This window comes from Eumetopias jubatus, unplaced genomic scaffold, assembly GCF_037043125.1.
Source record: "Eumetopias jubatus isolate StellerSeaLion01/CBP00866 unplaced genomic scaffold, mEumJub1_p1.0 scaffold_4, whole genome shotgun sequence".
In the NCBI taxonomy this organism is placed as follows: Eukaryota; Metazoa; Chordata; class Mammalia; order Carnivora; family Otariidae; genus Eumetopias; species Eumetopias jubatus.
The window spans coordinates 128497637-128509889 of NW_028274810.1; positions in this window are offsets into that span (position 1 = coordinate 128497637).

Genomic DNA, 12253 nt, shown 5'->3' on the forward strand with positions numbered 1-12253 from the left:
GTTCTCCTCCTAGATATTGCTGGTGAGAAGCGAGCCACGGAATGAAGGAGTGTAACAGGCTCTGGTGACAGTAGCTGCCACACATTTCAGGATCTGAGGAGCAATGGAGTAAATATCGTATTTCTTTGTCTACCATGGAATTGCCATAACCTAGCCCGCCCTCCCTCCTCCTGAGCCCATAGACAGTGCATTAAGAGGACTCAGTTCTTGGCTCAACTGCCTTTGATTGCGATGAGGGCCCACGTCGACCCATAATACCTAGGTATCCATCAGGCTACTGTCCAAGACACACTGGCTCCTTTTTTGTAACCAGAAATTATTGACAACAAAAATCTTCCAGAAATCAAATGTCAGTCAGCTACTAATTTGAATAAACAACCAAATACAGTTCTTTAGAAGTTTTTAATAGCTCCATAATGATATATGTGCAAGCAAACATCTCTCTAATAGACATTAGCAATTTTAAATAATCTTTTAAAATTAAATATAAAATATATACAGAATAATACACAAATTATAAGTATCCAGCTTGATATATTTTCACAAAGGAGACACACGTCCATAAAGCCATCACCCTGACCAAGAAACAAAGCATTTCAAACAGCCCAGAGCACCCCGTCACCCCTCCTTTTGGTCTCCACCCCTGCCGAGGGTCACACTTTGCAGAGTTCTAACATCATAAACTAATTTGTCTGTTAACGTTATTGAAATGAAGTGACTCAAGCCCTAGTCTCTTGTGCCTGGCTTCTTCTGCTCAACATATGGTCACAAGGTTCATCCATGCTATTGCATGTGGTAATAATCCATCACATTTTCATTGATATTGATAGACCTCACCAGCAGACTTCAATTAGCTTTCTGTCTCAAACCTAGCACCCTTCTGAGTGTTCAGAAGGAGGAGCTATGTATGGATTAGAGGCAAGATCAACAGCTTGTAAACAGCTCTACTTTTCCTTTCTCATACGACTTCCATTTGGCAATAGCCTGACACCAGCCATAAAAATGGGCTTTCAAATTATGTATTTCTTGCCTCCGTTTACAGGGTTCTGTCCCACTGGTCATCATCGACCTCTCTTGACCAGCTCCCCTACTTTACCCGCTCTTCCCAAAGGTATGAACATCAAAGAGTCTGAAGTGTATTATTTTCCTTCCCTACTTATATGGAAAAAAACTACATGGGCAGAGGAGGTTGGCTAATTTTCAATCGCTGGGTCGCTGGGTCTTCACTCTCAGGATTCACAATTTTATTTGAAGTGCCCCAGCATCCACACAATTATATATAAGAAAAAAAAATTTGTTCCCACACATACAAAAAATTATTTGGGGTTGATCTGAGCCAATACTTTTTTCTACCACCATAGTGGGCGGAGATAAATGAGATTCGACTATAATGAACTAAAATGAGGGCAAATATTACATCAAAACAAGTGGATGCTGAGACACCGTGTATGTGGTTAATTCAGGCATGGAAAAAGCCCTGGAGTATGGAAGACTGACGGACATGCTAAAAATGGAAGAAACGAAGCTTACCAAGCAATACGTTTACTCCACAATGTCATCCCTGCCCATCCCAAAGGGGGATAAATAGAAATATTCTGGAATTTAGCACCGCTGATATTTAAGCCCAATTTCCAGCAAGGTCAAACTAATAGCGAGGTATTTGTTTTACTAACTTAGGTTGCAGCGCCTTGGGCGGATCCTGCACCTTCTTCCATATCTCACTCAGCGCCAAGAACACTGTTAGCCATCAACAAAACCATAATAGACCAAGAGTCTTCTCCAAAGGCCAATGAAAACATACACACTGAGCTAACAGAGACATTTACAGGCTGAGTAGTCCAGCTTCCTTTCTGAAAATGCCACCAAGGCAGCCTAGCTAATTAGGTCTTAGTAAGTGACACCAACTGACCAGAATGGCCCACCTGCCTGGAGCTTTGTGTGTGCACCAAGCTTGTTTTCTATTTGTTTGGTTTTTGTTTTTGTTCTTCTAGCTATAAATGAAAAGGGCTATTTCTGAAATCTCAAAGGCTCTCTTTGAGATCTGGCCTGTGAGTTCACAGTAATTTCAAGAAAACAGGAATGCAATACTTAGCACTGCAAAGAATAAATTTATTCATCCCAGGCTGTTTGTTCATTCCTCTCCCACTTCTTTTATCTTCCCTCAGGAGAAACAGAGGAAAATAATTATGTCCAAGGCTACCCTGAAATGCAGTGACAATTCCAGGAATGAAACTCAGATGTTTCTTGCAACCTTGTCCCTCATCCAGCCCGGGAGTAGGCATAATTTCCCCAGTATTTCTCAATACAAATGTCCTTGGGAAGGTCTCACTCAACCCTTGTTTGTGTTTCTGAAAGTAATGTAAATTGACGGAGATAGGGATTACGGACGGACATGAGACACTGGAGTAACACAGACTAAAAGATTATCAGGTCTCTCTATGAATAAGAATGGTGTTGACTTCAACCAAAGTGCTTTAAAGGGAGAAAGACCACATGTGCTGAGTATCAATCCCGGGAAAATTCAATGAGTATTAATGGAGCTTCTGTTATAAGTACTCAGAACGCAAGTGTTTCTGTGTCCCTCATATTTTCTTCCTCCAAAATATTAGTAGAAAATGATATCACTGCAAAGTAAGGTTTTTATCCACCCCCCAAAATAATTAATTAATTAATTTTTGAAGGAGCCGAAACATATCAGGCAAAGCATACTAGAAAACTATCATGCACTACAATAGAGCAGAGGGGATGGACCATGGAGGCAGATACATCTGACCGCCAATTCCAGTTTCATTTGTTATTAGCTCTGCAGTGTCCTAAACCTCTCTCAGCTTAATTTCCTCATCTATAGAGCTGGGACTAATAGAGTTATTCAGAGCTCCTTCAATTGCAAAAATCATTTTAAAAACTCAGCTCAAGCGTTCTTAAGCAAAACTAAATAAATAAATAAAAATATATGTAAAAATAAAATAAATGTATAGACTATGTAATTGAAAAACCTAGGAGTCTTTAGCTTCTGGCACACCTGGATTCAGGTGCCCCATACTATCAGGAAGTGATCTCTCCCATATGCCTTCTTTCTTCTGAAATGGCATAATTCTCGACTATGCTTTCCCATCACTATGGCCCTCAGAACTTAAGATAATATCCTCACAACCCAAGGCCAAGGCAATGAAGACTTCTCAGGTACTGAATATCATTTACTCTCATCAGTTATAGGCCCACACTGTAGGTAACACTGGCAGAATCCCAAGATATATTACAGTGTTATTACCTGGATAAAGGTAACTGGCTTTCTGGAAAGGCCAAAAAAAAAATGTCCCCTACAATGCATCTCAGAGTTGTTGTAAAAGCAAGCAAACAAACAAAACTTATCCCAGTACCTCTAATTTCTGTTAAGATAATAGTACATTAATTTTTATAAGTGGGCAAATCTTTGACATGCAGGAAATATTGGCTGGTATTGACTCCACTTAGAACACACAATACAGTTAGTAGTGACATCTCCATGATCTACAGAATATTCTGCCAAAATTAGGTTAAGCTATAAGGTGAGATTTCACCTAGACTAAAAGGGACAGAGGATTTAGCTAAGCAGAGAAAAACAGGTCATTCTAAGGGAAGTAATAAAACAAGTTAATGACTATATATTTTCATATAAGAAAGTGTTATGGGTAAGATGCACATTCTAACCAATACAAAATGGCATATCATGAAGTAGATTTGTAAATATTAGTAGGAAGAGTTTGCATACTTCCAGCAAAAATAACATCTATAAAACTAAGTTTTTTAAATGTCATTAGCAAAGAAAGATTTTTTTAAAGTACTCATTCAGTGTACTTTCTGACAAGATACTCCCTAAGCTGGTCTGCTTTCAATGAGGTGGCCAGCGTATAAACATAACACAATTAGCTCACTCCAGTAAAGATGAAGATTTATTGGTTTAAGCGTGTTAATAAAGCCTGGCTGCAACTGAGAAACAAAAAGTAGTTTAGAATGAGAAAATTGCATTAATATACATGATGTGGGTTCTAACTGGGGCCAAAATGAAAACTATTTCCTGGATTTCAGATAGAGGTCTGTCCAACAATAATCTTATTTTGAGCATTTTGAAGGTAGACTTCAAATAAATAGTGAAAAGCAAGACAACACTTTTAGCCAAATGTGAAAAGAGGTTTTTTTAAAAATACATTGGGAGTGCCAACCATAAATAATTTTTGCAAGTGATACTAAGCCAGACTACCATCCTTCCGGTAATGCACCTACATCAGGCACCAAGAATATTTATTTCTGGCTATGATGAATTCATATGAGTTATCCCATTCTCCAAAAGATGTCTACAGAAAACTCTCCTGGCTGCCAAAAGCAGTATTCTCTCAAAATAGAAATCCCTCCTCAGGTCGACTTAGCAAATCTATTATGATAATCTCAGGGAATTTACCAGTCTGGGGAGATTTATTTCATGGAATTGAAGTGTTTCCAAGGTTTGAAGATACTCCATATTTCGGGAAATGAGCATGTGATATATTTTCCATGTTGTCTTAATAGAAGAAGCATTACTCTTTCTATAGGGTGCTGTGAGTCAGTGATTAAAGGCTGTTGTATGTTCACAACCAAGAAGTAAAAACAATGCATTAAAATAAGTGAACATAACAAATTAAAATCTTGAGAAAATGAGGGCATTTTGAGGCCACAACAGCAAAACATTAGGTCCCAAAACAAAAACTTCAGTGACTCATCCAATTCTTCATTAGTATAAAATTGTTTCTAAATATGAACACATTGAGGAATGTCTACATCAAGTATTCACTGGATGGTGTGATGACCACCAAGCATCTCTACTGCTTTGTGTTTGTGGTCTAAAGGGACCCTGCCTCAACTCTTCCCCCAACCAAGAACTCTGAAGCTAAAACAGAATTAATGATGTGACTAAACAAACTGAAAATTGTGATTACAAGAAGAGAGTGCACAGCTGTCTGGGTGTCTGATGAGCTGTAGAAGACCAAATCGGCCTCGCGGTGAGGCTTATAGGAGAGACACATAACTTCATCTTCAGAAGACAGGTAAGGCTTCTGTGAATAGGGAAAATGTAAGCCATGGCCCGAAGGAGGAGGAGAAAAAGCTCTACAGGTAAATAAGGCCTGGAGGGGGACTGGCTTATGCAAATGACCAGCGGGCAGTGGAAGCACAGCTCTTTGGGAAATTGGTAAGTGTTCAGTAGAGTGAAGGAACAGTGTATAACGGGGAGGAAGGAGCAAGAGAGGAGCTTAGAAACGTAGGGCAGAAACAAGATTATGCAAAATCTTGTAGGCCTTGACCAGGATCTGTACTTTATTCTGAGAACAATGAGGAGCCAGATAAATCATCAGAAAATCCTATCATCCCTACATATGAAGCATATCTAGAATCTGACCACATTTTTAAAAACATCTTCATCCCCATCATGGTCCAAGCCACCATCAACTCCTGCCCAGAGTATTGCAATAGCCTCTTAACTGGCCTTCCTACTTTGCCTTGCCCTCCTCATACTCTCCTCCAGGTACTCCCTGCACTGTGACCCTGCTACTTTTCTCCAGAACACTTATCATCTGACCTATTCTATACTGACTTAGTAGCTCCTTGTCTATCTTCACCACTGTAATGGCAGTAATAAATTGGTTTTGCTCACTGCTATAATACTGGCTTTTAGAGCAGTGCCTGGCACAAAGTACATGCTCAATAAAGTTTTGATCATGGAGGACTTGCTGGTGCTTCCTATACTCAAAACTCCTTCAGGGGCTTACTCTTTCATTTTGATGAAAAGTTAAATAAAATCTTTTTTTAAAAGGGGTGGGGGAACCTGAGTGGCTCACTTGGTTAAGCGTCTGACTTCGGCTCAGGTCATGATCTCAGGGTCCTGGCATCAAGCCCCATGTCGGGATCCACGCTCAGTGGAGAGTCTGCTTGATCCTCCCCTCCCCCCACATGTACACACACACACACACACACACACTCTCTCTCTCTCTCATAAATAAATAAAATCTTTAGAAAAGTTATTTTCCTTACAATGGCTCCCAGAGCCCTACAGGATCTCTTCTTGAGCTTCCTCTCTGCTTTCATCTCTTACCACCTTCCCACTTGCTCCCTTTGCTAGAGACATACTAGCCTTTCCATTCCCTGGCCACAGCAAGCCTGCTTTACCCCCAGGGCATTTGCATTTGCTATTCTCTCTGCCTCAAACATTCTCGCTCCACATAGCTACATAATTTGATCAGACACTTCCTCCAAAAATGTTGAAATATCCAGGCCTGCCCAGAGAGCAGTCTCTTCCTGCTACCTTGGGCACTCTCTTCTCCCTTACCTGGCTTTATTTTTTTTTCATAGTAATGGAAAAGTATCATTTGTCATAATTCATATTTATGTGTGTTCCCTGTCCAGCCCTACAAGAAGATCAATTCTATGAAAGCAGTGGATTTATCTGGGTCAGGACCATTCCCTGGCCCTTTGAACTATGCCTAATTTATGTTAAGCACCTGCATTAATGAGGAGCCAACTGGACATCAGAAATTATACCAGTTTGGGGCACCTGGGTGGCTCAGTCATTAAGCGTCTGCCTTCGGCTCAGGTCATGATCTCAGCGTCCTGGGATTGAGCCCCACATCGGGCTCCCTGCTCGGCGGGAAGCCTGCTTCTCCCTCTCCCACTCCCCTTGCTTGTGTTCCCTCTTCTGCTGTGTCTCTCTCTCTGTCAAATAAAAAAAAAATAAAATCTTTTTTTAAAAAAAAGAAATTATACCAGTTTGATGAGAAGGAATTTAATATAAAGAAGTATTAACTACTATAAAGTTAACTAGGTACCTGAAAGAATACAAAGAAAACTCTCAAGTATCTCAGAAGTAGCAACAGCAGGGAGCAGCTACCACCTCTCAGGCTGGGGGAGCAGAGGGAGTGTTGGAATTAATAAATCCTAGAGACCTAGAAAGGGTCCTTACAGAGCTGAAACTCTGGTGTCTGTGGAGGGAGCTCTCCATGGCTGGTGTCTCTGAGAGTTGAGGAGCAACAGGGTGGTGTTGCAGGATTCCTCAGCCTTTAGTGCCCATGGTTCTTGGTCAAGCCACTTTGAAGAATGAAGAGGTAGAGCAGAAGAAGAATGGTGGGCAGCAAAGCAAATTTTATTGAGCAATAGTACAAAGTTCCCAGAGAGGGAGAGGACCCGAGAGGTTTGCCCTTGGAGTTTCTAGGCTTAGGGGTTTTTATGAGCTCTTTTGTGGAACTATCTTAAGCAATCAGGGCATGCTGAGTCGTGCCAGTCAGGGCTTTGGTCACATATCTGTCTACCTATTAGGTTAATATCTATGTGCTGATGGTCTTTTTTGTTGACGTCTAGGGGCTTATGTCTTAACTGTCCCTTGCCCCTGATAGTGACAAATGCTCTGTGGTTAATTGTCTTATTTCAGGATGTTTTGCAGAAGTCATTTCTGCAAAGTCTGCAAAATAGAATGCTAGTGTGGTCTTGTCTAAGCTGCAAAACAGGATGTTAGTGCTGTTTATCTTAGCTGTCCTGACTCCAGATTTTCTGTCCCTGACTACCTAACTGTCCAACTAACTCCTAACAGTGGGCTTCATACCCAGATCTTCAAAGAGAGACTGTGACAGGTTGGGGCTGGCAAGATGGTAAGTGAGATGAAATGGGCTTTGCTCACACTGGAAGAATTACCTGCCCATCGGATCCAGCAGTTACTATGGGAAAAAACAACGGCTAAGAGATGAAGAAGTATTGCTTGGGTGATATGCTGGGAACAGAAAGCTGAAAGATGGTCCATGGGAAGCTGGCGGAAGGAGAGTATCCCTTCTTCCTCTTCAAGCCTGGAGGTCTCCCTCTGTTACCCCCTATTGGCAAAGCCCAACACAGAGCCAGCCTAACATGGAGCCACAATGAGGCCTGCACAGCCCCAGCCAACATCACAAAGCTGAGTATAGAGGGTAGGTTTGGAGCTGAGAGACAATAACTTAATGGCATAGTACTCAATAAATATCTGCTGAAAGAAATTATTGAAATATACTGGAATTTCTTTAAAAATCATTTAAATTGCTTAAAAATGAAACATACTTCTGAATACAATAAATAATAAAAATTATCCAAAAAACGCAGAAGCAATTGAGTCTTGTCAAGAGGCTAGGGTCAAGTAAAATGGTCAATTCCTATATTGAGAGTGAATGATACTCTGTTTCCTGGAAGCTGAGGCAAAAATGGAAATATGCAGTGCATTAAAATTTAACTATAATAGTAGAGAGCAGCAGGGAGGTCTAAAGGTAAAGTTAATTTTTTTTTTCAGAGCAGAGGTTTGATGCTTTCAAGCATGTGTATTTGTCTGAAAATCCACAGTTCAGAACCAGGCAATATGAAATAAAAAGATTTAGTTCTGCTTAACTTCTTTTATCTCATAGCAATGTGTGTGTGTGTGTGTGTGTGTGTGTGTGTGTATGACCAGCTGTTGGCCTCATCTATAAAAGAACATCAATACATAAATGCATAAACTAGCAAATACCTCATTTTAAGAACTAGATATCCTCAGGAGCCATCAGAATGAATTAGAAGCAAAATGCATGCCTGAATAAGAGAACAGATCCATTTGTGGCCCCAGAGTGACTGAATCCCTACAAAAGATATAATAAATTGACTTGTTGCCAGAGGGCATTTAAAATCGAATACCTATGAAATACAATGATTTTGTTGTTGTTGTTTTGCAGAATTTTATGCTGAGCTGTTCCTTATGGAAGTTAGATGACAATGAACTCATATTGCTTCTTAAATTCACTCTTAGAGAATCCAACAAGATTATCAGCATAAAGGACACTGCACTTCTCTTTGTTGCAGCAGGAGGAGATAGTCAATTCATTTCATACTTGTGCTATGTTGATAAAGATTTAAAAAATAAGTGCTGAACTTAGTCCTGTTTGACATCGCTTAAGGCTGCATTGCATTTCATCTATCTCTGCTTATTCTAATTTTGGCAAATATGTTGAATGAAAGAGGCAGTAATAGTTGAGGTGACTGTCTGGAATGCATGAGTTGGCACATAGACAACTGCTGTCCATAGAATCAGAGGTGGATGATGGACAAGTGATGAAGTTTATACATGGCCTTGAGACGTTCTTAAACCTGAGGCATATCAGTACAAGCCCATCCAAAGAAATAGTTTTATTTTCAATTTCAAAAACAGATTACAAAGACAATCTCAAGAAAATAAGAAGACAAGCCACAGACTAGAAGAAAATATTTGTATAGGATATATCTGATAAAGGACTGTTATCCAAAATACACAAAGAACTCTTAAAACCCAACAATAAGAAAACCAACACTGATTAACAGATGGCCAACTCTGGAAAACAGTATGGCGGTTCCTCAAAAAGTTAAAAATAGAGCTACCCTATGACCCAGCAATTGTACTACTAGGTATTTATTCAAAGGATACAAACATAGTTATTCAAAGGGGCACATCACCCCAATGTTTATAGCAGTCATGTCCACAATAGTCAAAATATGGAAAGAGCCCAGATGACCATTGACAGATGAATGGATAAAGAAGATGTGGTGTATATATACAATGGAATATTACCTGGCCATCAAAAAGAATGAAATCTTGCCATTTGCAATGACATAGATGGAACTAGAAGGTATTATGCTAAGTGAAATAAGTCAGTCAGAGAAAGACAAATACCATGTGATACCACACCACATGATTTCACTCATATGTGGAATTTAAGAAACAAAACAGATGAACATAGGGGAAGGGAAGGAAAAATAAAATAAGATGAAAATAGAGAGGGAGGCAAACCATAAGAGACACTGAACTCTAGGAAACAAACTAAGGGTTGCTAGAGGGGAGGTGGGGGGATAGGGTAATTAGGTGATGGGAATTAAGGAGGGCACTTGATGTAATGAGCGCTGGGTGTTATATGCAACTGATGAATCACTAAATTGTACTTCTAAAACTAATAATACATAAATTTTTTTAAATGGGCCAAAGATCTGAACAGAAACTTAACCAAAGAAGATGACAAATAGGCATATGAAAAGATGTTCCACATTATATGTCATCAGAGAAAGGCAAATTAAAACTATGATGAGATACCACTAAAACCCTATTAGAATAGCCAAAATCCAAAACACTGAAAATACCAAATGCTGGTAGGGATGAGGAACAACAGGAACTCTCATTCATTGCCTGGTAGGAGTGGAAAATGGTACAATCACCTTGGGGCATACTTTGGCAACTTCCTACAAAACTAAATATCCTCGAGGGTCGGGGTGGCTCAGTCAGTTGAGTGTCTGACTCTTGGTTTCAGCTTGGATCATGATCTCAAGGTCCTGGGATCAAGTCGTGCATCAGACTCTCCACTCAGTGGGAGTCTGCTTGTCTCCCTCCCCTTCTGCTTGCTCTGTCTCTCTCTCTTTCAAATACATAAATAAATCTTAAAAAAAAAACAAAACTAAACATCCTCTTACCATATAATCCAATAATCATGCTTCTTGGTAGTTACCCAAATGAATCAAAAACTTATGTCTGCACAAACCTACACATTGATGATTACACTAGTTTTATTCATAATTGCCAAAATGTGGGAAACTTTGAACACAAACAAGATTCCCTTCAATAGGAGATAAACTGTGGTATATACAGACAGTGGAATATGATTCACTGCTAAAATGAAATGAGCTATCAAGTCAAGCAAAGAAATTGAGGAAACTGAAAAGCATAATACTAAGTGAAGGAGTACTGTAACAGATATAACATTCTGGATGTTGATAATGGGAGGAGATATGGCAACTCTGTACTTTCTGCTCAATTTTGCTGTGAACTTAAAACCACTGTAAAAAAATAAAGTCTATTAATTTAAAAAAGCATAAAGTAATTGTCTATGTTACACTGAAACTAATTATTTTACCCTAGCTTGCTTTCTTCCTCTCTTATTTAAGGGGGAAAAGGAATGGCTCTATGTTTATATTCTTCATTTCTAGAACGTCTGCTTTATAACTTTTACTCTATTTTCTATCATTTCCTTCATGTTCTGTCTCCTACCACTTCTGCTAATAGCATATGTTAAGTACGGAAAAAGGAGGTAGCAATCAAAAGTTTTATTTGAAATGTGACCAAGATTATTTAAATTGGTACCCTGGAGATTGACTAGTTAGAACTCTTAAAGAGATTCTGATCATGTCAGCCTTGCTAATCTCTCTTCTCATTACCCATCAATTCCAAATTCGTTAATCCCTTAGCCTGACTCTGATGAGAGCTTTCCAGGAGTCTCTGTCAGAAATACTTCCCTGCTTCATGGCACTTCTGGCACACCATTCAGTCTGCTTTTCCTCAGAAGGTCTGTTCACAAGGCACAATGGGACAGAGGGTGAGTGGGTCAAAGAGAGTCTATCATTAACAGGACTACATTGTTAATGCTACCTACTAGGAATCACCAAGCATGTATCAGACGCCATCTAGGTAAAAAGAGTCTACCGAATCTTTTTCTTTCCATATCACTTCTCCCTGGCCTTCTCTGCACATACCTTTGATTTCCTCTCATTGCAAATGAGTTTTCTCCCTTTGGCAGGAAACTCTGATACCAACAGCTCCAAAGATTTATGTCTTAAAATGTCTGGCCCTGCAGAGATACTCTCTTTGCACTTATCAATTCGAAAACTCCTGGCAAAAAATGTTCTGTTGATCCTGCCTCCCCTGCTGGGCTAATGAACTCTCTCCATTCCTGAAGACACCATATGGATGACAAGAAATGGGAGCAGAATTGGGAAGAAGATCCAGAAGAACTGGAGACAACCCCCAAAAGACAAACTCAGAGATATTCACCATAAAAACCATGATGTAGGGCCTGCAAGTATTATTTTCACTATGCAGTTGAGGAAAATAAAAGCTGAGTGATGAGAATAAATTAAAATTTAACTGTCTTGCCCAACGCAACCCAATAAACAAGTTGATGGGGCTATACTCAGTCCTCTCTAAATTCACTGTGTTTTCATCTGTATCTGCTTCCGAACCTAAGAAGAAAAAGTACCTCAGAGAAAGGTATTGTTAAAGGGGTCATACACATACACAAAGGTATTGTTAAAGGGGTCATACACAACAGGACTGGTTGATGCCAGTAGAACTTGAAGTCCACAGATTGGATCAAAGCCCAATTCCTCTGGCATCTACCTTCTTAAGAAAATTAGAGATATAACAAATTAATAAAGAATAATAACAATGATATTGCTTGACCACTAC